At 49.3% G+C, this 24798-nt stretch overlaps 1 protein-coding gene across 2 annotated transcripts in view; it reads left to right on the top strand.

Moving 5' to 3' along the window:
- The window catches only part of GLIS1 (GLIS family zinc finger 1), a 215025-nt gene that overhangs the window by 86786 nt on the left and 103441 nt on the right, over positions 1-24798 (top strand). The gene's annotated exons all lie outside the window — the stretch shown is intronic.

Raw genomic sequence — 24798 nt, 5'->3', positions numbered from 1 at the left:
GCTGGGGCAAAGGTAAAACTTTACAGAGCTTCTGGAAAGAAGAAACCTGAGTGTAAATCAGGTTTATGGCCTGGATAATAAAGTGTCTGTTCCAACTGATACTTTATTCCTCAGTCCTCTTGATTCCTTCCATATGAAGCCTTCTGCGTTTGGGTCTTGGCAGTTCTTGGTGGTTTCATTTATTTAGTTACTGGGAGCCGGGTCTTCTTGTCAGTCTGAGAAGACAGGATACAGAGGACCCAGACCACAGTCTGTGAGACTCTGACTGTCCTGCCTCTTGGCTATTTCACAGTGATTGAACACATTTCTTCAGCACACGTTCTCTGAGCACCTACTAAGTGGCCTGTACTGGGTGCTGGGGACAGAGAGCTTCTAGGTTAGGATGGGACACCAACTGCCAATTAGAGTCCGAGGCAAGTGCAGGGAGCTGGGGAGCCAGGGCAGCCCCCAAAGCAGCCTGGCGGCAGATCAGAGGGAGCCTCCCAGAGGAGATGGCGTCTAATCTGAAACAGGACAGGTGAGTCGGAGTTGAACTGCAGAGAAGGCAGGGGGAATGGCATATGCAAAGACACGAGAAAAGATGGAGCTTAGCTCAGGTGAGGCTTGAGAGACAAGCCTTGGAGCAGGAGGAAGGCGTGCTTTACTACGTGGGATGCTCAGAAGGCTTCCTGGAGGAGGGAGCGTTAAAGCTGCGTGTTACAGGATGCGTAGGACTTCGTCAGCACAGGGAACAACCACTGCAAAGGCCTGGAAATGTGTAATAGCGTGGCGAGTGTGGCTCTCAGTGAGCCGTTCCAGTGGGGTTTCATAGAGGTGAGGGTCCCGTGTAGAAGGCCTGGCAGCAACTCGAAACTCCCTAACAGTGTGCCGGGAAGTCGGTGTAGAGGACCCTGGCTCCTCCTGCCTGTGATGTCCAGAAAAATCTAAATCAAGCCTCTCTGCTGCTTGCCCCCATCAAAGCAAGGCGCTCCCCCAATCCCAGATTGCTGAGCTGCTGATGTTTATAATTACAGCATCCCACCATCAGAATCTTTGTTCATCAGACTTCATAAGCCTGATTTATTTGACATGCACTGGTCCTCACTCATAATGGGGAACAGAAACAGGGCATCATGCTGCCTGGGGATTCCTCAGGGGGGGGTGGAGCCTGGCCCAAGGGGCTGTGCGCCTGCTGGGCCACTGAGGGGTCCCGGCTCTGGCCAGCTGGCCTCAGGAACAGCCTGTGAGGCCCGATGCCTGGCAGCACTCTGTCAGGAACAGCTTTGGGCTCCGACTCGGGTGGGAGGCTCTGGAGTGGGAGTACCCTGAGCGGGAGACCTGGGCCGAGCAGCTCACTCCTTGGGACCAGTGGCTCCCTCAAGAAAGAGAGGTATTAGGCACCCACCCCTCCTGAGGTGCTAGCTGTGGCACTTCCCAGCACAGATGGACAGACAGACTGTTCCGAGAAGCTTGAGGAGAGATGGACAGATGACAGGAAGATGTGTTAGGAATATCACCCCCACTTCACCACTGAGGTTCCCCGTCCCCAGTTCCCCATCATCATCACTAGCCCTCATTGCTGTTATTTATTAATAAAGCGTCTTCATACCCTCAGTCTTGTTACATCTTTGTGACAACCCCACAGGGCAGAGTTTGTTACCCACATTTTTTCAGGTAAGGAGCCCAAGGCACAGAGAGGGGAAGTGAGTTCCCGAAGGTCACACAGTCGGCAAGTGACAGAGTCAAGACTTGCACCCAGGGCTCTTCCCAGAGAGCTTGGCTCCCCTGGCCCTCCCTGCCTCCCTCCTTTACCAGACACTGCTAGGGCTCCTACTGTGGTACTGGGGCATGCCATAGGAAAGCTGCTCCTGCCCTGGAAGAGCTTGTCCATGGGAATCAACAGAGGGACAGAGTCACTGCACACTGTGCCAAGCAGGGCATGAGAAATGACAGCAGGAGCACGGAGGAGGGGTCAGGGAGAACATCCTGGAGGAGGCGAGCCCTGGGGCAGACCTCCTCGTATGAGTTCTCCGGGGAAGAGACTTTGCAGCCAGAGGGACAGCATGTGCCAAAGCTGGGAGGCCCACCTTTGCTGAAGGATGGCAGCCCTGTTCATTCGTGGAAGAACAGCTGCCATTTCCAGGACAGGCTGGTTTTGCTGTTCATAAATCCCTTTTGGCTGACGGCTCAGGAAGGCAAGTGCGGCTCTTTGTCCAGGTGTTTGGGCTGGACCAGGCAAAGCGCAGGGTTCCCAGTCCGGTCTGGATTTAGACCCGGCGTACTCCAGGACTGACTGGTATCTTTGGGCGAGTGCCTTTGCCCTGCGGACCTCTGTGTGAGACATGAGATAGGAGAGCCTTGTGTGGGGGTGCTCATGGACTGAGCGGCCATTGGGTGAGGCCCCAGGATTTTTCCAAGTCTGGGTTTTTGGGATTCTCTGGCCTTTGGGTTTAGGTTTCTCCAAATGCAAAGTGGGAGTAGGGACATTTGTTTCTGAACTACCCCAAAGAGAAGCCATTGACCAGATGCTGAAAGGCCAGGCGAGGGGAGGCAGGGGATTGACAGGGCTTCAGGTGGGAAGCATTTCTGACTTTGTCAGGAGAAGAACAGGGAACAGAGCAGCTTCACTGGCTGAGTGGGAAGGGAGCAATGGTGTGTGTGTGTGTGTGTATGTGAGAGAGAGAGAGACAGAGACAGAGACAGAGAGAGAGAGAGAGAGGCAGAGAGAGACAGAGAGAGAGAGACAGAGAGAGAGAGAGATGGAGTGAGCACCTCACCCTGTAAAGATTTTTATTCTCAGCTTCCAGGATGTTGGACCAGGCAGTTTGCTACTCCTCTGAGAAAACCTGTCCTCTAGGAGTTTTGTGCTTGAACCTGCTGTGGCTCCCTACTGCCTCAGATAAGCCACAGTCACCGTGAGAGGCAGGCAGGCAGCAAAACGGCAAATGCTAGGCTCTGGGTTCAGACAGACCTGGGTTTGAGTCCTGATCTGGCCTCTTTCCATGGAAAGCACGTTGCACAGGGTCTGACTCCAAGTGTTCATTTCGAGGATCCTAGCGCCAATGTCCCTTCATCTATTTGTCCATCCTGCTCACACAGCCAGGGCGACCCTCTGGAGCCAGGAGGCCTGGATGCTGCTGCTTGTCGAGTCCCAGCTGGGCTGCTGATTGTTCAGAAGAGCTGGGGGCTCTTTCAAAGGAAACTGCAGTCAATTAGTGGAGAGTGGAATTTGAAAGGCCCAAATCCCTTTTTTCCCCAAAACTTCAAATCTGGTTTTCGTCAGTGGCTTTGAAAACAAATACCAAAAGAACCCTTTTTTTATTATTTTTTTTTCCTTCTCCCTCTTGCCCTTCCCTCCCTTGTGTGCTCTTGTTTCCCTGAGCTTTTATCTCTTTGCAGAGTCAGCTCTGGCAGCCTGGCCTGCCTGGCCTGGCCACACCATTGTGGCTGAGCAGGTGGCTGGCGGGATGTCACAGGCCCCGCCCTTCCAGTTCTGGTGGTTGATGGGGCACCCAACGGGACACTTTCACCTGCAATTTGCAGCCCCTCCTGAGCCCCTCTAGTTCATTTCCACGTTCCTGTGCCCAGCCCAGACTAGGTGCTGGCTTAGCATGGGCATGAGTGAGTGTGTGTATGTGTCTGTATCTCAGTACAGGTGCCCCAAAGGAGAAGTGTTAAGAGAGATGAATGGGTGAAATGCTGTCAGGGCCCAGAGGGGGTGCACCATGGGGGACAGACAGAGCTAGGTCTCCAGAGAGGGGTTCTGGCCACTCATCCCTGCCTCAGCCATCTGTTGAGTTACTGACTCATGCATGCCATGCATATCCCCCGAGCACCTGCTCTGGGCCAGGCCCTATGCTGGGGACCCCAGGGGAACAGACAACAGACACAACATGAGCCCTGGAAGAGCCTGGCCTAGTGGCTCTGGAGCAGGGCTGGGATGGAGAGAGGCCCGGAGTGGCGGAGCCAGAAGAGGCACTGATGTAGCCTGTGGTAGTCAGATAAGACTTCCTGGAGGAGGTGCTGTTACACTGACTTCTGAAGGATGAGTAGGAGTTTGCTGAGGACAGTGGTGAGGAAGAATGTTCCTGGTGGATGGCTCAGGGAGCAGGCGCCTAGGGGCAGCAAAGAGCCAGACTGCTCTGTAGGTGATTGGGTGCGGTGTACCCTGAGAGCAGGTCATGGTGAGAGGTGGGCAGAGGCCTGGCTGAGCTCTCGCCATAATTCTCTGTGCTTGGCTGTCCCATTAACTCCTAAGGCTAGGTTGGCAATGTCAGGGTCACCTCTGAACCTGTCATCTGGTGTATTTTAATCGCTAGGACAACCCTATAAGGCAGGTGTTATTATCCATATTTTGCAGATGAGGAAACTTTGGCTCAGAGAGAATAAGGTCACAGTCCTGCTATGAATCTCAGCTGAGCCCTGACTGGGTGCTGCTTCCGCATAGGCCCGAGTGTGTGTGTGTGTGTGTGTGTGTGTGTGTCTGTATCTGTGTGTGTGTGTGTGTGTGTGTGTGTGTGCCCGGGCACAGGGCAGGGATAGGGGCAGCAGAGTGGCTCAGGGGCCAGACTGCCTGCGTTTCCAGTCCTGCCTTTACGACTCTGATGACTTCAGGCAGCTACTTTTCCTCATGGCGACGCCCCTCCTCCCTGCAGTGGGCACTACGGTGGTGGGCCCCCCCCCGCCTCAGCGGGTGTGGTAAAGCGTGAGCCATTGTCCAAATAAGCGCTCAGTGTGGTGCCTGCACCTAGTACATGCTCAGCAAATGGCTGTGGCTGTTAGATTCCACACACCCATCCACAGGCAGGTTCGGATCCAGGCCCAGAGAGCGGCAGAGCGCTAGGGACCTCAGACATCCTGCTGGCAGATGAAAAACTGAGACCCAAGGAGAGGCAGGTCAGGATTCTGGCCAGAAAAGGGGCAGAGTAACTGGACTGCTCTTAAACCAGACTCGTGGCCTTTTTGTATTCCTTCTGTTTGGTTACAATGAGAAGTAGTCACATCACTAGTTGGATCTGGCTGTAGACTCAGATATTTTTCTTTCATTCTGGGCATTCTTCATACAAGAGGTTTGTGGAACCTTGGAAAGGTGAGTTGCTGTTTGTCCGGAAGCCTGGCTGCCCGGAGAACCGGATGGGTGGCGCTGGGTGTGGCACCGTGACTTCAGGGGGCACGTCCCTGTCTCATGGGCAGGCCCAGCACGCAGACACATCCGTTGGGGCACATCTTCCATTCCTTTCTTTCTCTGGGACCGGCTGCCTTGCTGCCCCCTGTATTGTGGGGGGGTGGGGGGCTAGGCCATCCAGCAGGCTATAGGGAGCAGTGAAAATGAGCACGGACTCTGGAGCTAGTCATGTATTTTATTTTAATTGAAACCTCACCTCTTTATAATTTGTTACGTACATGATCTCTGTTAACAAAACAAAAATATCAAAAATATCAGTTGAGGCCCAGTGAAGTTTCAGAGCTGGGATTCGAACCCAGGCCCCATAGCAGCAAAGCCACAGCTTTTGGGCACATGGACACTCTGCTGGTTTCCTGAGGCAGAGCCTCAGGGGTAGCTGTGAGGAACACGGAGTCCTGGGAGAGAAGGCCTTCACATGCTGGGAAGCCCACAGCAGTGGTGGCCATCCTTGTGACTGGCTTCCCCGAGCCTGGGGGTCTATAAATATGCAATGAGTAAACCTGGGTTTGCTGTCAGCCCAGAATAGAGGGCTGGAAAAAACTCCACCCTGTCTCTGAGGTAAGACAGGAAAGAAAATATTATCGTCACCCTCGAGTGGATCCAGGCCCAGCCCGTCAAATTGTGAATCACCTGAGAGAGTCTGGTTTCATGGCAACCGCAGAAAATGGCCAGGGTTCCAACCCAAACAGCTTGTGCATGTCGGCTTGGAATTCATTGATTGATTTATAGGGCGGTCCTGCCAGCCCTGAGGAGATGGACAGGACTTCCCAGAGCTGCCACCCTGAGGGGACAGTACTCCTCAGGGTCCAAGGAGAACTCCTCTGAATGACGGGGGAAGCTGGCTGCAGCTTGAGAGGTTCCCCCGCAGCCTGGCGTGATGGCAGCAGACTTGGTGCACTGGGAGAGGCATCCAGGTCCGGTGGAGCCCGCTGGCCGCACCCTCCCCGGCTTTCCCCAGCTCCCTTCCTTGTAATGCTGGACAGTGTGACATCATTGTTTGGCTGCTCTTCGTCACCTGGTGAAGTTTAATCTCTAGGACAACCCTAACGGGATGGTGTTATTATCCCATTTTATAGATGAGGAAACTGAGGCTCAGAGAGAATAAAGACTTGCTCAAAGTCACATAATTCCCAGTGGCAAGTCCTGGTTTCAGTCCTTTCACGTTAAAGCTTGTGTTGTCAGTGTGAAGCTGAAAGGTCTTGGGAGCATCTGGTCCAACTCTCTTCTTCGGCCTTCCACTCCCTGCCCTCAGTTTATGGATGAAGTAAGTGATGCAGCCACCGAGAGGGGTCGTGATTTGCCTGAGGTCTTCCCCTGAGTTGAGGCCGATCTGGGACGCAGCAGCCCCTTCCCACTGGTCTTGCTGTTTTCTAGCCCACTGGTCAGGCCCACCTTCTCCAGCGGCCTCCCTGACCTCTCCCCTCCAGGGTCACTGCGGGGTTATGTCCATTGGCTCCTGCTGCCCTCCTTCTTTGGCCTCTGGGTATGTGAAATTTGGGGGTTGGAAAGCGGCTTCTTGACAGCTGTCTGAGCTGAGGTGACAGTGAGGTGAGCTGGCCAGGAACACACAGGAGGGTGTAGCTGGGACAGGGACACAGGACCCCTGGGTCCCTGCGGCTGCTCCACACTGCCTCAGCGGCCTTTCTGGGCTTGAGCGGCAGCCAGGCTGGGGAAAGGGGGGGACAGACCAGGCTCCGGACTGTGTGGCCACTTCTAGTCTCTGTGATTCTGCAGTGGCCCCTGGTTAGCCCTGTGCAGGTCTCGTCCTCATATGTCAGCGGAGGGAAGGTCCTGGATGCCCGAGCCTCTGGGCCTGGGCTGACCCAGAGGAAGCCGGTCCTTCCGGGCCAGTGTCTGTTCCTGTCAGTCTTTTCTTCCCACAGCCAGCACCCATTACGGTGCTGGTAAGGAGCTGGCGAGCACCCTTACCTTTACGTGTTTGGTGTCCAGCACCAAGGAGGCCTGTGGTTATTATCTGTCAAAATGAACAGAAACAAGGAAATCCCCTTTCCCCAGAGATGCCCTGCCTGGTCCCCCTCCCACATATATTTCCTCTGTCCAGTAGGGCCCCCCTTGAGCATAGCATGGCACTCACCACCATGGTATATGCATCCATCTTCACACCCAACCAGAGCGACCGCTCTAAACCCACATTGGATCCTGGGACTTTCTTCCTGTCAGGATAGCATCCAGCTCTGGGGTCTAGTTCAGGGGCCGGCTTCTCCCAAGTGTCCAGCCAGTGGACTGGCATTGGATCTTCCACTCGGCGCCCTGAAATACCAGGTTCTTTCATACCCATGTTCTCCGCTCACGCGTGTCCTGTTTCAGGATCATCCTTCTCTTCCCTGCCTGTTTGGCACATGTCTGCCTATTACCACTTGCCACATGGTGAGTGCTCAGCAGTTCTGGTAACGTGGCTCCCATGAGGGGGACGGTACATTTCCGTCCTAGTGATGGAGTCACTGCAAGGCACGCTGTGACGGTGCTACGAGCTGAGGCCTGCGGGACCCTTGCACAATAGAAGTGGGGTGTCTCTTCCAGCCGAGAAGTCAGCCTTGACCTTCGGGGAGGTGGGGGGGAGAAGCTATTTTGGATCCTGGCCAAGGTCACAGGTGAAAGTGGACAGCAAATGAACATCAGTTGTACCTTTTCCCCCTTAAGTCTGGAACAGTTTGATTTTGCTGTTCTTAGGATATAGTCCAGATTCTTAGAACGTAGGGGTCCAGAGAGAGTGTCAAGGCGTGTGTGCAATCTTGTGAATGTATTCATGCATTTTTCTGGGGGGAGGGTCCACAGTTGCACACGTTATGAAAACAACCCTCTCTGGGGTCATTGCTCCCTGCTGACTCTCACAGTGCTCTACCCTTGGGGACCCACCTGAGCTCCTCAGCCACCTACACCCTCACACCCTGCTTCAGACACTAATAGCCACTCGTGTCTAGAGCTCAGTTTAGAAGTCCCCTCCTCCTGGAAGCCTCTCCTGATATTATAGGCTGGGTCTGGCACCTTCTTGCTCCCACCACCCTGGTTGGCCATTGTCAGCCCACCAAGGAGGGACAGGGTCTCAGTGTGCACTTTTGTGTCCCCAGCGCCCATCCAGAGTAGAGCCAGTGCAGAGCTGCTCAGTGCAGACCAGTGGAAATGGTCTCTCGAGGAGAAAGGAAGAAGCTGATGGATGTGGGTGAACTAGGAAGGCCCTGCCTGGAAGGCAGGGTCCTGCTGCTGCCATCACGCTGCACTGACTCAGCCATCGTCCAGCAAGCACTCGCTGGGCCCTGCGGCGTGTGAGGGTATGGAGCCCAGGTGAAGCAGACCTGGTCCTGCCCTCAACGACCGACCGGAAGCAGCTGTGATCGGGACACTGACGCTCGCAGAGCAATACAAGAGTGGTCCCTGCCTCCAGAATGCAGTCTATGTGCGAGGGAAGTCAGAGACCCAGCACAGCGCAGAGCAGGTGATGACTGGTTCCCAGAAGGCTTGGGGCATTTGCTGAGTGACTGAGGGAAGGAGGAGGGAGAGGATTGAAGACAGGTAAAGCTCAGGTTGGAATTAGAGATGGGAGCGCTCTACGTGGCCCAGAATCAGAGAAACCTGGGAATGGATGTCAGCTCTATTCGTATGTCCTTCATTGTTTTCTTTTTCTTGCCTTTCCACGCTGGCTAGGACCTGCATAATATAATATACAGTATTATTATCTAGGCTGTAATGAGAGTGGAGGATGGGGACAGAAGGCAGGACGGAGGGCGTCCTTGTTCTGCTTCCATCATCAGAGGGAACGCGTTCAGCATTTTACCACTGACTGCGAAATGTGCTGTTGCCTTTTTGTAAATAGCCTTTATCACATTAAGGAAGTTCCTTGCTTTTCCAGATTGGCTAACAGTTTTCTTTTAAAGCCATGAACGAATGTTGAATTTTATCACATGCTTTTTCTGCAATTCTGCAATTTTTATACACATGCTGGACTATTTTCTTTCTAAATCTACTAATGTGGTAAATAACATTAAATGATTTTCTAATGTAAAACAACTTTGAATTCCTTGGATATACCCAACCTGGTCATGATATATTTTTCCTGTTATTTACTGCTGGATTCAGTTTGTTCATATTTTACTTAGAATTTTTTGCATCTGCGTTCATGAATGAAATTAACTTGTAATTATCCTTCCCCACGCTGTCCTTCTTGAGGTTAAATATCAGGGTTTTCCTAGCCTTATACAGTAGATTTGGGAGTATTGCCTCTCCTTGTAGTGTTACAGATTAGAATTATTTCTTCCTTCAATATTGTGTAGAAATCACTGGAAAAGCCTGGAGTTTTCTTTCTGGGAAGATTTTAGACCATTTATTCAATTATGTAATGCCTATAAGACTATTCAGATTTTCTAGTTCTTCTTTAATCAGTTTTGGTCAATTATATTTTCCCAGGAATTTGTCCATTTTGACTATATTTCAAAATTGCTGGCGTAAAGATATTCACGAACATCTTTTTATTGCCTGGAGCATCAAATATGGACTCATTTTTATTCCTGATTTGTTATTATTTCTTCCTTTTTCTTTCTGTAATCTGTCCTATCAGTTGTTTGTGAATCTTATTTATCTTTTCAAAGAACCAGTTTTAGCCTAATTTATTGATCTTCTCTATTGTGTGTATGCATGTGTGTATATTTTCTATATTTTTTATTTCTGTCCATGTCTTTATAATTTCTCTCTTTCTGCTTTATTTTGCTTTTTTAAAACTACATCTTGAAATGGATACTTAACTCATTAAATCTGAACACTTCTTTTCTAACAAAGGCATTTAAGACATTAAAACCCACACATTTGTCTTGAGTACTGATGTAAGCACTGATACGTAGAATTTTCATTATCCGTCAATTCAAAATATTTTCTAATTTCCATATATTTTTGACCCCTGGTTATGAGGCATGTTTTCAAATTTCCAAATACATGAGATTTCCAATTATCTTTTGTATTGAGTTCAGAGAATGTGTTCTGTTCATTTCAGTTCTTTGAAATATTATTGGGACTTGTTTTGTGCCCAGCCCATGGGCAATTTTGTAAATGGGGCTGTGGACCCTCCTTCCACTTACTCAAGGACAGCAGTGCTCCAACCATTCTCTCCTCTCTCTTCTACACCAATTTTTGCCCCCCTCCTGGATCATTCCCATTGCCACACAAGCCTGCTATTATCTCTAACATCGTTAAAAAACCCAAACCCAAACCCAAACCCTCTCCTGACTCCACGTCCACCTCCAACCTCCTGCTCATCTCCTTGCCTGGTGCAGGTATTTTCCTTGGGAGGTGGCCCCAGGGAGCAGGAATGAGAGATGGGGGCATGGTACAGGGTGGGGGGAGACCCTATCGAGAGTGCATTATTGGTTCTGCCTTCTGAGGGGCCTTCAGATGCATTTCAGGCACCAGCAAGGGGGAAATGTCATTCTTGAGCACCCCTCCCCACTGGCCGGGCTGCTCCAGAAGCATTAACCCCGACCCGCTTTAAGGTTGGGTGTGTGAGTTGACATCACATGCGCTGGCTTTGTAGGAGGCCTGTCAGGCTGCCCCTGCCTGGAGGGTGGAAGCCTGACTGCAGTGGCTGCTGCCACAGTGACAGCAATCAGAGGTGGGGCTGAGAGATGGCAGAGGCACTCAGGAGGGGTCTGAGAACCCCTTATAGCAAACCACAGAGCTGCCATGTTCAAGGTGGCAAGGCTCTCTCCTCCCAGTCCCTCACGAATGAACTCCAGTCAGGCCCTCACGCCACCCTTACCCCTAAACAGTCTTGTGAACGTTTCTAGGGCTTCCATGTTGCCAAATCCAGTGGACAACTCTCAATCCTCATTTTCGTTGTCCTGTCAGCAGCCGTGAACACAGCCGATCACTCCACTCCTTGCAGCACTTCCTTCTCACAGCTTCATGACCCTTCTCGTGCCTGGTTTTCCTTCTACGCCTTGGGCCCCTCCATTTCAGCTGCCTGACCTCTCAACATGGGTCTGCCCAGGGCTCAGTACTTGGACGGCTTTCTTTTCTGTTTTTTTTTTTTTTTTTTTTTTTTTTTTTTAAGATTTTATTGGAGAAGGGATACAGGACTTTATTGGGGAACAGTGTGTACTTCCAGGACTTTTCCAAGTCAAGTTGTTGTCCTTTCAATCTTAGTTGTGGAGGGTGCCGTTCAGCTTCAAGTTGTTGTCCTTTTAGTCTTAGTTGTGGAGGGCGCAGCTCAGCTCCCAGTCCAGTTGCCGTTGTTAGTTGCAGGGAGCGCTGCCCACCATCCCTTGCAGGAATCGAACCGGCAACCTTGTGGTTGAGAGCCCTCTGGCCCATGTGGGAATTGAACGGGCAGCCTTCGGAGTTAGGAGCACGGAGCTCTAACCGCCTGACCCACTGGGCTGGCCCCTCTTTTCTGTTTATACTCACTCTCTTGACGGTCTCTTGTAGAACTGCATTTCAACACCATTGATTTGCTATGGCTCCAAAGTAAGGTCTCTGGCCCTGGTCGGGCCTCTAAACTCCAGACGTGTAAATCCAGCTGCTATTCAGCATCTCCACTTGCATGTCTAAAAAGTGTCTCCACGTACATGACCAAGACTGAGGTCCTGATGATCTCCCCACACCTGGTCCTTCTCCTGTGTTCCTCATCTCAGTAAATGGCAACTCCATCCACCCTTGACTCTTCTCTTTCTCTCACTCCCTAGAGCTGATCTGTCAATAAATCCTGATGCCTCCGCCCTCACAGTGGATCCACAGTGCAGCCACTTCTCACCACCCTGGCTGACGCCACCATCACCTCTCCCTTACTGATTGCTGTAGCCTCCAAGCTCGTTTCTCTGTCTCTGCCTTTGTCTCCATCAGCACTGTGGCCAGAGTCATACTGGTAAAGCAGTGGTTCATACTGGGGGCCATTTTGCTCCCCAGAGGACATTTGGCAATGTCTGGAGACTTTTTTAATTATCACTGTGTGTGTGTGTGTGTGTGTGTGTGTGTGTGTGTGTACGTAGATATGCACATGCACATGAGCTACTGCTGCTAAACATTCTGCAATACATAAGACAGACCCCGGAACAAAGACTTATCCAGCCTAAGTGTCATCAGTGCCAGGGTTGACAAACCCTGTGTTCAAACATTAGCAATGCTGCTCTTCTGCTTAAAACTCACCAAAAACGCATCCAGATGTGGGAAGTAAAGCCAGACCTGTGAAGCTTTGTATGAAGCAGACACACACACACACACACACACACACACACACACACACACTCTTCCTTATACCTCTGGTCTCAGCCCTTCCTTCATGCCATCGCGTTTACTCCACTTTAGCCCCACTGGCTGTTTGCTGATCCTGGAGTATACTTCTCTCTCCTGCTGCCTCAGGGCCTTGGAACTGGCTGTTTCCTCTGCCTGGCACATCCTCCCCGCAAGCCCAGACATCCACATGTCTCAGTCCCTCACCTGCGTCAGGTCTTTACCCACGGGACACGTCTCAGTGAGGTCTTCCCTGAACATTGTATGTAGAAGTGCATCCTTCCCGCAAATACTTCCGATGCGCCTTCCTGTTTTATTGTTTTTCTTATCACTAACATTCGGTATCATTCACTTATTTATGTTATTTCACCACCCCCCCCAGCCCGTTAGAAGTTGTGCTCCATGAGAGCAGAGATGATTATCTCTTTTATTCACTGTGGTATTCCTAGCATTTAGAATAGTCTCTAGTGCATAGAAGGCGCTCAATAAAAAACGTGATGAATAAATGATGAATGAATAATGTTTTGTGAAGTAAGTACATACATGTGATACTTGTGATTATTATTACACTGTGGTGCTACTACGGAGATGGTAGAAACCCTGCTCTACGGGTCTTGAAAAAAATAACACAGATGGGGACAATTGGTTAACTATTCAGGGAAAAAAATAAATCCTCACCTACATTATCCTGCAAAATACATTCCAGATGGATTAAGGAGTTAAGAGTGAAAAATGAAGCCACACAAAAAAATTAGAAGGTATTATAGGGAAATATTTATCTTATGTCTGGTTGGAAAAGGACTGGCTTTACATAAAGCCCATAGAAGTGATTTCAACTAAAGACTTAGATACAACCACGTGAAATATTAGAACACTTTTACATGTAAAAGTTTATAACAATTAAAGGCAATAAACACTAAGAAAAGTATTTGCTACAGAGAGCAAGACTGATATCTTTATTTTTATTTATTTATTTTTTTAAAAGATTTTTTAATTGGGGAAGGGGAACAGGACTTTATTGGGGAACAGTTTGTATTTCCAGGACTTTTTTTTCCAAGTCAAGTTGTTGTCCTTTCAATCTTAGTTGCAGGGGGCACAGCCCACCATCCCTTGCGGCAGTTGAACTGGCAACCTTGTGGTTGAGAGCCCACTGGCCCACGTGGGAATCGAACCAGCAGCCTTCGGGGTTAGGAGCACGGAGCTCCAACCGCCTGAACCACCGGGCCGGCCCCAAGACTGATATCTTTAATATGTCAAAAAAGCCATGATCCAAAATGATAAGAAAAATGGAGAAAGGACAGGAATAGACAGTTGACAGAAGAAGAAGTACAGATAGCTAAACTCTATTTTCAAATATGTGCCTCTACTAGTAATAAAATCCAAATAAAAGGGAAGCACCATGTCAGTCTCACAAGTTAGAGATGAAGGAAAGCCTGCTTCTCCTTGCTGCCATGTGCGGTGACGTTGGCCGCAGCAGTCCCTGGGGAAGTGTGGGTTGGGACAGTTCTGGAGGGCAGTGTGACCACGTGTTCCATGAGCCTGGAAAATATTCAATCCCTTTCACCCAGGAATTCCTTTTCTTGGACGTTATCCTGAGGAAACATTTGGAGATTCAGACAGTGATTTATGTTCAGGGTGCTCATCACAGCGTTATTTATATTAACCCAAACCAGGGAAACAACCTAAATGTCTAACAACAGGGAGTGGCTAAATAAATTATGCTGCAATCCCATGACAGAATACTATGCAGTCATTCAAAAGGGGTTTTTTGGAGAATCCTTAGTGACAAGGGGAAAATGCTCGTGATTTGATATTGAGTGTAACAAATACTAAACAAATGTCAATATGTGGTAAGATGCTAAATATTTGTGTGTGTGTGTGTGTGTGTGTGTGTGTGTGTGTACACAATCACACACGTAGGTATAGCAAAAAAATATGAACATACCAAAATCTATGCAGTCTGAGAGTTGGGATTATGCGATTTAAAGTTTCTTTGAAGGTTTTTTCCCTAAAATTCACCATAATGAACATGTACAGTCAGCCATGTATATATGTATATCTCAGAAAGGAAAACCCAAGGCTCACGTATTGAATGGTCTAGGATGGCCTTCTCAGGGTGTGTGTGTGTGTGTCTCTGTGTGTGTGTGTAGGAATGATCGAGTCCACTTACTTAGCAAATGTTTACTGAGTTCAGAGAGTTCCTGCCACATGGAGTTTGTGTTCAAGTGGGGCAGACGGACAGCGAACAATTAGAATACTCTGTGGGTAATGGTATGTTCTAAGGAGAAAACTGAAGCAGATGAGGGACTGGTGATGATGGAGGAGGAGGTTGGAGGAGGTCTCCTGCAGAAGTGAGGTCCGAATGACTAGAAACATCCATGACCTGCCGGGGCAGAGCACATCAGGCAGAGGAAACAGCCGTGCAGAGGCCCAGAAGGAGGAGAAAGCTTCCGGAGTGTGCGGAGCCAGTGTGGCAGCAGCATGGTGGGGCGCGTGGGACAAGGCTCCCAGTGAGTCCCCTGCTTCCCCTCTTTGTCCTGGAGTCGAGGCCTGTTTTCCAAGACCAGCATGTGCCTCCTTCGTTTCCAGGGGACCCTTCTGAGCCAGGCACTGGGCCAGGAAGTCAGGCTAGAGGATTAACTAGAGAGATCTTCTGAGAGCCCACTGTCCAATGATGGGGGCGCCTGGGGCTTATTCGCGGGGCTGTGAAACACGGCAGGGTCTGCGAGGGCTTCAGGAGGAAGTATTTGAGCTGGGCCTGGAAGGATAAGCGGAATGAATTCACCAGGTTGAAATGGGTGGGAAGGCATTTCAGGAGAGGGAGCAGCATGAAGCATGGCGTGGGGGTGAGGTTGCACATTCAGGCATATTGGACCGATGGTAAATAGCCGTTAGGCCTGGACTATTTGACTATACGTTGTGTGTGAGTGTGTGTGTGTGTGTGTGTGTGTGTGTGCGCGCGCGCGCGCGCGCACTAGTTCATAGCCCTGGCAGATCAGACCAGAGAGGTGGTGGTTTGGAGCCAGGCTGTGAAGGGCATTGAATGTGTCGGTGCCAGACCAAAGAGATGAGACTTTCTCTTGAAGACACGAGGTAGGGCTGGCACCAGCCTGGCCTCAGCAGGACGCTCTGGAGCACTCGTAAAAGTAGAGCTTTCCAGCCCAGATCCCCTGAGATTTTGACTGACATATCTAGGTCAGGGCCCAGACATATTTTTCAAAAGTTCCCCAGGTGATTCTTATGTGTCAGAGAGTCTGGGGCCCATTGCTGTGGCCGAGGATGCTGTCCTCTGCCCTGGGAGCTCTCCCCGATGACCGTCCCTTCTGGCCTCTCAGGACGTCGTTTCCTGCCCCTGGATGGGAGCCTCCCCACCCTGCATTTTGCGCCAGTGGCCGCCTGATGCTCAGCACACAGTAGGTGCACTTAGACCTGCTCCTTTGGCGAGTGGGATGGGGCTTTGCCGACGCAGGGCGGGCCTGTGGCGGAGGAGCCTCGTGGCAGAGGGGAGCCAGGGGTGCATCCCACGCGGTCCTGGCCGAGTGGCTTCACCTTCTGAGCCTCAGGTTCTTGTCTGGTTAGGTGGCGGTAATGATTCCTCCTCTAGGGCTGATAGGGCTGAATTCGTATTTTATAAAATGCCTGGTACTTGGCTGTAAGCTCCGTGAGGGCACTACGTCTGTTGCAGGGTTCTATCCATGGTGCTGGTACAGAGTTGGCACTTAAAACATGTGTCGAATGAACCAGTGAGGTGCTCTGTACAGATTAGCTTCCCGCCCGGCCATCCCCCTGCCCTGGGCAGATGTGGTGCTGCTGTTCAGGGTGCTGGGGCCTCAGAGAATTCAGTTAACAGCATCGAGCACCTCCTGTGTGGCCATGGGCGGATATGGGGATGGATGAGGCCATATGTATTTGAGGCAAGCCCTCTGGGGATAAACAAGACAAACACAGAAATGCTGTAATTCAGCGCATGCTGTTGAGATCAGAGGCCCAGGCAAGGTCCAGGCCTGAGCATGAGCGCAGGAAATGACACTGAAGGCACCCCAGGGAGAGGGCACAGCAAGGCTAGAGGCCCAGTGGTGAAAAAGTGCACCGGCCACGTACAGGAGCTCATGCCCTCAGTGGCTGTCTGTCTCAGGTCCTCTGTGCTCTTGTGTTGGGCCATCTCTTTTCCTACATTTGTCGGGTGAAAAGAGCAGAGCTTTAGAGCCTGCGAGCGCTATGGGCTGGCACACGTTATCTTAGAGCATCTTGGAATCCTCATCCTTAAAATGGGGACAGTATTGTGGTTGGCATCGTAGCGGAAACAAAACAAGTCATGCCCAGCTCAGTGCCTGGCACACAGCAGGCGCACAATTGATGCGAGGTTTTATGTCCCTCCTCTCATCCCATCCCAGCTCTTCTCTGGCTGATAATTCACCTTAGGAAGTCCCCAGTGGCTCTCCCAGCCAGGCGCAGTGGCCCTGCGTTCTGCTATCTCTTTGAGATAATAAATACGAACAAAACTGAAATCCATTATTAGCTTCTTCTAGACTGTCTGCATGATTTATGGCTTCAAAGTGTCTCTAGTTAATCTGTCGAAAGGGATTTTAAATTTCATCCGTCTTCTCTGCTGGCAGCCTCCTCTACCTTGAATTCAGCTGTTTGACATGTCTAGTACCGGGGTCCCATTTTAAAAACATTTACAGTGGGCCGGCAGGAAAAAAAGTCCGAGACGGAGCGGCAAGCGGGAGGCTCAATTTGGCACATCTGCTTTTAATTCCACGCATCTCCAAAAGTGCAAATAACTTGAAAGTTCGCCCAGGGAAGAGGTTCACTGTGCCCACGAGGGCTGCCTTAGGTGACTTTAAAGGAGAGAGGGGTAATTACTGAAAATGAATTGTCACTGAAATAGAACCCTCCCAATCGCAGGGCTGACCATCTGCTGCTCACATGTGCAGGCTGCTCTCCGTACTTCCTTCCCCCTCCTAGGTCTGCGGGGCACTCAGCTCTGTGGTTTTCTTAACCTCTGCCTCCTGGGCTGCTCAGGTAATGAGTGGTTCAAGACCCACGCCAACTGTGATAGGAGCAGCACTGTTCCAATGTGTGGCTGTGGTTGTGGGACCGGGAGTTAGGGCACAGGCAGGAACTGCGCAGAATTCAGTTCAGCATCTGTGTGGGAAGGCCCTGTCACCGGCAGGCCCTGGTGATGTGTGTGTGTGTGTGTGTGTACACAGCACTCTACAGTTTACAAAGTGCTTCCACATTTATCACAGGTGGGAAAGCCAAATTGCATTCTTTTATTTATTCAGTGAAAATATATTCAGCCCCTGTGGCAGACCAGTCCCTGGGTTCGGGGCAGAATATGGAGATGAATCAGCCATAGCCCTGCCCTCAGGCACCAGGGGGAGAGAGATGAGGGAGGGGATGGTGAGGTCTGTGCATCTGAGGGTGCTGAGCAAGGGTGTCCAGAGAGGTCTTACCCAGGAGGTGTTGTGTAAGCTGGGTCTTGCAGGGTTCATGCCCAGGACAGATGTTTGTTGAATTCCTGTTATGAGCTAGGCAGTGTTCTTGGATCTGGGTGGTGATCGAAACAGACTAATTCCACGCTCTCGGAGTAGAATATAAAGATGTGAACAAAGACACAAATGCTTTTAAATAATGATGAGTGCTATAAAGATGGTCAAATAGGATGGTGTGACACTGGGACTTCCAGAGCATCAGGGAAGGCCTCCCAGAGGAGGTGGCATTTGCACCAAGACTTGAATGGTGACAAGGAGCTGCGCAGATGTGGAGAGGAAAGGCCAGAGAGATGAGAAACTTCAATATGTTTGAAGACGAAGCCAGGATCTTAGTGTGCTCAGGTTGCTATAACAAAAACACAACAAATGTTTATTTCTCCCAGTTCTGGAGGTTGGGAAGTCCAAGGTCATGTTGCCGGCAGACTCAGTGTCCAGTGAGGACCTGCTTCCTGGTTTGCAGACGGCTGTCTTCTCAGTGTATTCTCACATTGGGCCACGCAGGGAGAAGCAACATAAGGGCACTATGACAGTTATAAGGGCACTAATCCCATTCATGAGGGCTCCACTTCCGTGACCTCTGCCCTGATTACCTCCCAAAGTTCCTTTCTTCTAATGCCATCACATTGGGAGTAGAGTTTCAACATAAGAATTTGGGGGTACACAAACATTCATTCCTAACAGTGAGTGTGGCTGGAGCAGAGAAATAGGGCTGATAAAGAGGCAGAGAACTTAGCCCAGCCAGCTCAGGGATTCCCTGGATGCAGGTGGAGGCCTTCAGGCCTGGGTAGTGGGGCCCAGTGCAGAGCATTTGGAGCACAGATGGGGGTTTCTGGGGTGAGGTGGCGGGGTGCAGAGCCTGTGGCTGCCAGGCTATCGAGGACAGACTTGGCAGGAACTCCAGAGGGGTGTGGGAAGGCTGCCTCCTGGGGAAGTTATGGGTTGTGTCTGATGTTTGTTTATTTGACTTGCCTCTAACTGGATTAACAACCCCACTAGCCGCAATAATGAGGACTTCAGTATTTGGCCAGGGTCTGGTTATGCCAAAGAGAGATGTGGGCTTGCGGGGGGGGGGGGGAGGGGGCTGGACCTTGGCACCATGCCCTGCCCCCTTTGCCATTCCCAGGAGCAGCCCCACTCTGAGCCAGGTGGTTCTACCTGGAGGCAAAGGGACAAATCACCCATTGTCGTGAGCTGCTAGGGAAGGGAGTAGTGAGACCGAGTCCACAGTCACTCAGCCGGGCATCAGGGGCTCGTCGGGACCGCTGTGAGGGAAGGTGACTCTGCCTCTGATGGGAGAGGCAGTCCAGGCAGGCAGGTGTGAGCTCCTCAAGGGCAGCATTGTAACCACCTGTGTCCCACCTGTGCCCCTGTGCTGGTCACAGGACCTGGCCCACAGCCTGCACTTGGGCACCGTTTCTGCACAGACGGGTGGGTAGATCTGAATGGGGATTTGGGAGTCAGGTAGGCCTGGGTTTGAATCAGCTTCTCTGAGTCTTTCATTTATGCATTTGCAAAATGGAGAAAACATGAGACTTGAATAAGATTTTGCTTGTGTAGCATCAGGTCCAGTTCCTGGCACAAAATAGTAGTTCACTCTATGGTGGCTGTGTATTCCAGAGAAAGAACCAGGCTGAGAATGAGGGATGCTCTCTAGGCTAGACAGACAAAACATGTCAACAGTAGATGTGCAGTAAATGTTTGTTGAATGAATACTTGAGTAAAAAAATGAATGAATGAATGAATGAATAAATAAATATGGTTTGCATATTGGGATTTGGTCTACACCTAGGCTGAGTGATAAAATGATAGCGAACAAAGTCCCAGGTTACTGATGAGGCCCGCCAGGCCTTACCTGCCCCAGCCCCTGCTCATCTTCCTTCCCGGGCTTCCTGGTCCCAGGTGGGAAATACTCCATGCCCCCAAATACTTCCTGCTGTTGCATGTCTCTGGCTGGATGCTACTCCTTGCACTTTTGATGTGCTTCTTGCTTTGTCTTCCTGGCAAATAATCTTTCAGGATTTAGCTCAAGAGTCATTTCTTCTAGGAGTTTTTTTTCTCATTTCTTCCTGCTCAGAAGCAAGAAAAGGAAGTCCGTACCAATGAAGCCAGTATATCGTCCAGACCTGGAGCTGCCAGAAGCTGGACTTGTGCTTCGTTTTCTCTTCAGAAATGGCCCGTGGGAAGACAGCCCTTCATGATAGCAGCAATCATCAGCCCTTCAGGGGGTGTCCAGTTACCCACATTTCAAAAGCCAGGGTTGCTGTTGTCCTCTGGTTTTATTTTAATTTCCCTGATGACTAAAGATGTAGAGCATCTTCTCACTTTCTCATGTGTGTGTTGATATGTGCATATCTTCTTTCAAGAAGTATCCAGTCTATTCAAGTCTTTTGTCCATGTTTCAATTGGATTGTTTATATCCTTTTATTGTTGAGTTGTAAGAGTTCTTTCTCTATTCTGGATACAAGTCTTGTTAGATATATGTTTGTTTTCTCCCATTTTAGTATGCCTTGTCTTTTCATATTCTAAACGGTATTTTTCAAAGAACAAAAATTTTTTATTTCGAGGCAGCCCGATTTACCAACTTTTTCTTTTATGTTTCCTGTTTTTTGTCTTCTATCTTAGAAAACTTTGCCGGTCCCAAGGTATGCTCTCTTCTGGAAGTTTTATGGCTTTAGCTTTAAGTTTAGGTTAATACGCATTGCGAATTAATTTTTGTGTATGGTGTGTGATAAGGGTCAAAGTTCATCTTTTCCAGTTACCCAGTTGTTCTAGCAACATTCGTTTGAAAGACTTCTTTCCCTCATCGATTTGACTTGGCACCTCTGTAAAAAATTACTTGATCATATTAGTGTGGGTTTATGTGTGGACTTTGCGTTCGTTCCATTGATCTGTATGTCTCTTCTTACGCCAACCACCACACTGACTTGATTACCATAGTTTAATAGAAAGTCTTGAAATCAGATAGTGTGAGTCCTCCAACTTTGTTCTCCATTTTCAATATTGTTTTGGCTAGTCTAAGGCCTCAGTATTTTCATATATATTTTCAAATCAATCTGTCACATTTTACCATAAAGCCTGCTGGAACTTTGGTTGGGATAGCATGAAACTTATCTATCAATTGGGATAGAACTGACAACAATATTGACAGTTTTATCCAGGAACATAGCACCTCTCTCCATGTATTTAGGACTTGACTTTCTTTCAGCAGGGTTTAGTAGTTTTCATTGTAAAGATCTTATACAACTTTTGTTAACTTTGTTCCTAAATGTTTTATGTTTTTCGGTGTTATTGTATGAGGTATTGCTCTTTAAATTCCATGTGCCCATTACTTCCTCTAGTATATAGAATTACAGTGGATTTTTATGTGTTGACCTTGTATTCTGTCACATTGCTAGGTTGCTTTATTCTTTGTATGTGTTTGTTCTTGGAGATTCCTTCAGACTTTCCATGTAAATAATCATGTCATCCGAGAATAAAGAGTTATGCTTCTCCTTTTCTTATTTTCATGCCTTTTTCTTTCTTTGCCTAAGTGCACTCACTAGCGAAGGTCTCTAATGCAATGTTGAATAGAAATGGTGAGTATGGACATGCTTAATTTGTTCCCCATCTCAGAGGAAAGCATCCAGTTTTTCACCATTAGGCATGATGTTAACTAGAGTTATTACTGATGTGCTTTATTATATTGAGAAAATTCTTTTCTGTTTCTACTATGCTGAGAATTTTTTTCATGAATGGATATTGCTTTCTCTACATCTGTTGAGCTGATCAGAGGATTCTTCTTTATTCTTTTGATTTAGTAAATTATGTTGGCTGATCTAGAAGCTTGCCTTCTTAGGATAAACCTCACTTGGTCATGATGATTTATCCTTTTTTATATATTCTGAATTTAATTTGTTAACTTTTAAAAAAGAGGTACAGGTGTTCAGTTATAAAATAAATGTCATGGGGATCTACTGTACAGTGCAAGGAAGGTGGACAATAATATCGTAATGACTTTGTACGGTGGCAAATGGTTACCAGACTTACCATGACGATCACATCGTAAGGTATATAAATGTCGAATCACTATGTTATGCCCATAAAAACTAATATAATATTGTATATCAATTATACTTTATTTAAAAGAGTAGATTTGATATACTTTAACTGTAAAGATGAAATTGTAAAGAAAGTTAAAAAATGTTGGTTAAAAACCATAAAAAGTCTGAAAAGATGGACAAAGTAATATATAAACTAAAAACTCGCATAAGCAGCCAAATCACAGTTGTGTGGTAATTGCTAGAAATAAACAAACTGAAGTTTCTTGAGAAATTAAGAGTCTTTTAAAGGAAAATTAAGAGTCTTTTAAAGGCAAAAAGCTAAGAGCAGGTAAAACAGAAAATGGCATGAACTAATCATTAAAAAAATGTATACTAGTTTCCTGAGGCTGCTGTAACAAATGATGACTAACGTGGTGGCTTAAAAACAACAGACGTTTATTCCCTCACGGTTCTGCAAGTCTGGCATCGCGGTGCTGGCTCTGGAGGCTTGAGGGGAGAATCTGTTCTTTGCCTCTCCCAGCTTCTGGTGGCTGTTGGCATTCTGTGACTTGTGGCTGCGTCACTCCAGTCTGTGCCTCTGTGGTCACATTGTCTCCTCCTTTCTGTCTGTGTGTCTCTCCTAAGGACACTTGTCATTGGATTTAGGGCCCATCGGGATAATCCAGGAAGATCTCATCTCAAGATCCTTAACTTCATTACATCTGCAAAAACCCTTTTCCCAAATCTGCTAAAACTAGAACCATCTCCTCCAACATAAATTGTTGTCATCTTTATAAATGGTTCAAATAAACAAGTTTTGGGTAACTGGGTAATTTGGGAATGTAGCCATTTGGCGAAGTTATTTGTGGCTAATTGGCTTTTGATGAATTGGTCATTTGACACATTGATTTTTAGCCAACTGGCTCTTAGAGAATTAATGTTCGTCAAGTTGGACTGCCTCCCACACAGGCCTGGGGATTGGTGTCGGGGGCCAGGCTGTGAGGCCCACATGGGCGCCTGGCAGGCTAAGCGCTTGGTCTGGGATCCAAAGATCATCTTAGACGAGGAGGGGAGAATCCCAGAAGACCTGGCCATCCCCCAGCCTTGGCCACCCGCTTCATCCTGAGAGCCTGTTCTGTCAGGCGAGGCTGTGTGAGATTTGGGGGATACAAATTACAGAATGAGGGTGACTTTTATTGACTGTGCTGAGCCCGGAGCGAAGCACCCATGGGCATCTTATGTGACCCTCGCAACGAGCGCCTGCCCCGAGCACGATTGGTTTGCAGCTTACAGATAAGGGAAGGGAGGCTTAGAGCGGTTAGGTTCTCTGGCCAAGAACACACCAGCGGGTGAATGGCAAAGTTCGGATTCCAGACCCAGTAGGTAGGTGTCTGTCTCTAAAGTCCATCATGCTATTCACGGCTGGGCCAAAATGGATCGGATATAGCCCTTGTCCTCAAACAGCTGCTGGTGCAGTTAGCTCATTCATAAAGAATTTCTGACAGCCTCCTTGCAGCCTGACAGTGGAGCCCTTTCCTGTTTCTCCATATGAGGAAACTGAGGACTGGGCAATGTGTGAAATTTGTCAAAGGTCACACAGGACCCATGTTAGAGCTAGGATTGGAACCAGGCAGGGCCTCGTTCCTACCCACTCGCTGCCTCCACCTCCAGCCTGGCTCCTGGATTTCTTCCTTTGTGTTCTTGTCTCTGAAAGTGGGACAGACCCCAGTGGCCTCTCCGCCTCCCATCCCCCAGCTCTCCATGTTTATGTCCCTGTTAATGGGCCTTTGCAGGCCGGCCCAGCTGCCGAGTGCGAGCCAGCGAGCCACCTGGAGCTGCGTCTGCCACAGAATGTTTACGGTGCGCGGAGCCGAAACGAAACAACATCCATCTTGTTGACTGGTCCCAAACACTGCACTCATTCATGGCCAGCCTGCTGACAGGGTCCCTGTGCTTGGCAGTGAGCTGCCACAGCTCACCCGGCAAAACCTGGCAGCAAGAAGAGCGACAAGAAAGCAGGCAGACGTCAGGGAAATCACGTCCTGTGCCCGGGAGGCCTTCTGGCCCATTTTCTATCCACCCTGTTCTCTAACCAGATACATCCGTTAAGATGGTCCATGGCGACCTCAGGGTTGATCTGAAGAAAAGATGCTGGGCACTGAGCTGGCATCAGAAGTGCGGGTGAGTGCTGTCTGCCCGCCGTGGTGAGGACCGATGAGATAGATTATCTGTGGACATGTGAAGTGCCACGTCATGGAAGCCAGCAGCACAGCATCTTGGAGCGAGCCCAGGCTTTACCCTGGACAGACCTGGCTTGAGTCCTGGCACGGCCCCCTCACCTCCCAGACAGTTTCCTCATCTCTCCAGGGGATTAACGATGACCTCTGCCTTGCAGAGCTCATGGCAGAACCTTTGAGATACACTCATAGACCAAGTTGTCCCTGTAAGTGTCCCATCTCGCCTGGGATGCCAAGGAGAACGTTATCCCCTCTGACTGCATTTAAGAGGCAGCAGTGAGGTGTTGTGGAGTGACTTCCTGGTGGAGAGCTAGGTCTGGTCCTGACGTGGCTACGGGCTGTGTGACCTTGGACAAGCCCCTTGTTCTCTGTGGGCCTTCGTCTCCCTTTTCTGTGAACTAGGAGGCTGAGATTAGATGATCTTTCAGGGCTGTGTTAGTCCTGACATCTTACAGTAGGATGATTGAAGGATGCTCCTCGGGATGGGTGCTGTGCCCCTAAGAATCTGGGCCTGTGGGCAGCCGTGGGGGCAGCCGTGTGTCGGGGGGTATGTGTTGATTGCTGTAACCCAGTCAATTACTGTCATCTGGAATAACTGGCCCTAGGATTGAATGTCAGGTCTGCTTCTTTCTAGGCATGTTACTGAG

The sequence above is a fragment of the Rhinolophus ferrumequinum genome, chromosome 9 (genome assembly GCF_004115265.2).
Source record: "Rhinolophus ferrumequinum isolate MPI-CBG mRhiFer1 chromosome 9, mRhiFer1_v1.p, whole genome shotgun sequence".
Lineage (NCBI taxonomy): Eukaryota > Metazoa > Chordata > Mammalia > Chiroptera > Rhinolophidae > Rhinolophus > Rhinolophus ferrumequinum.
The sequence above is the reverse complement of the archived record's forward strand: the minus strand, read 5'-3'. Positions and strand labels throughout refer to the sequence as shown.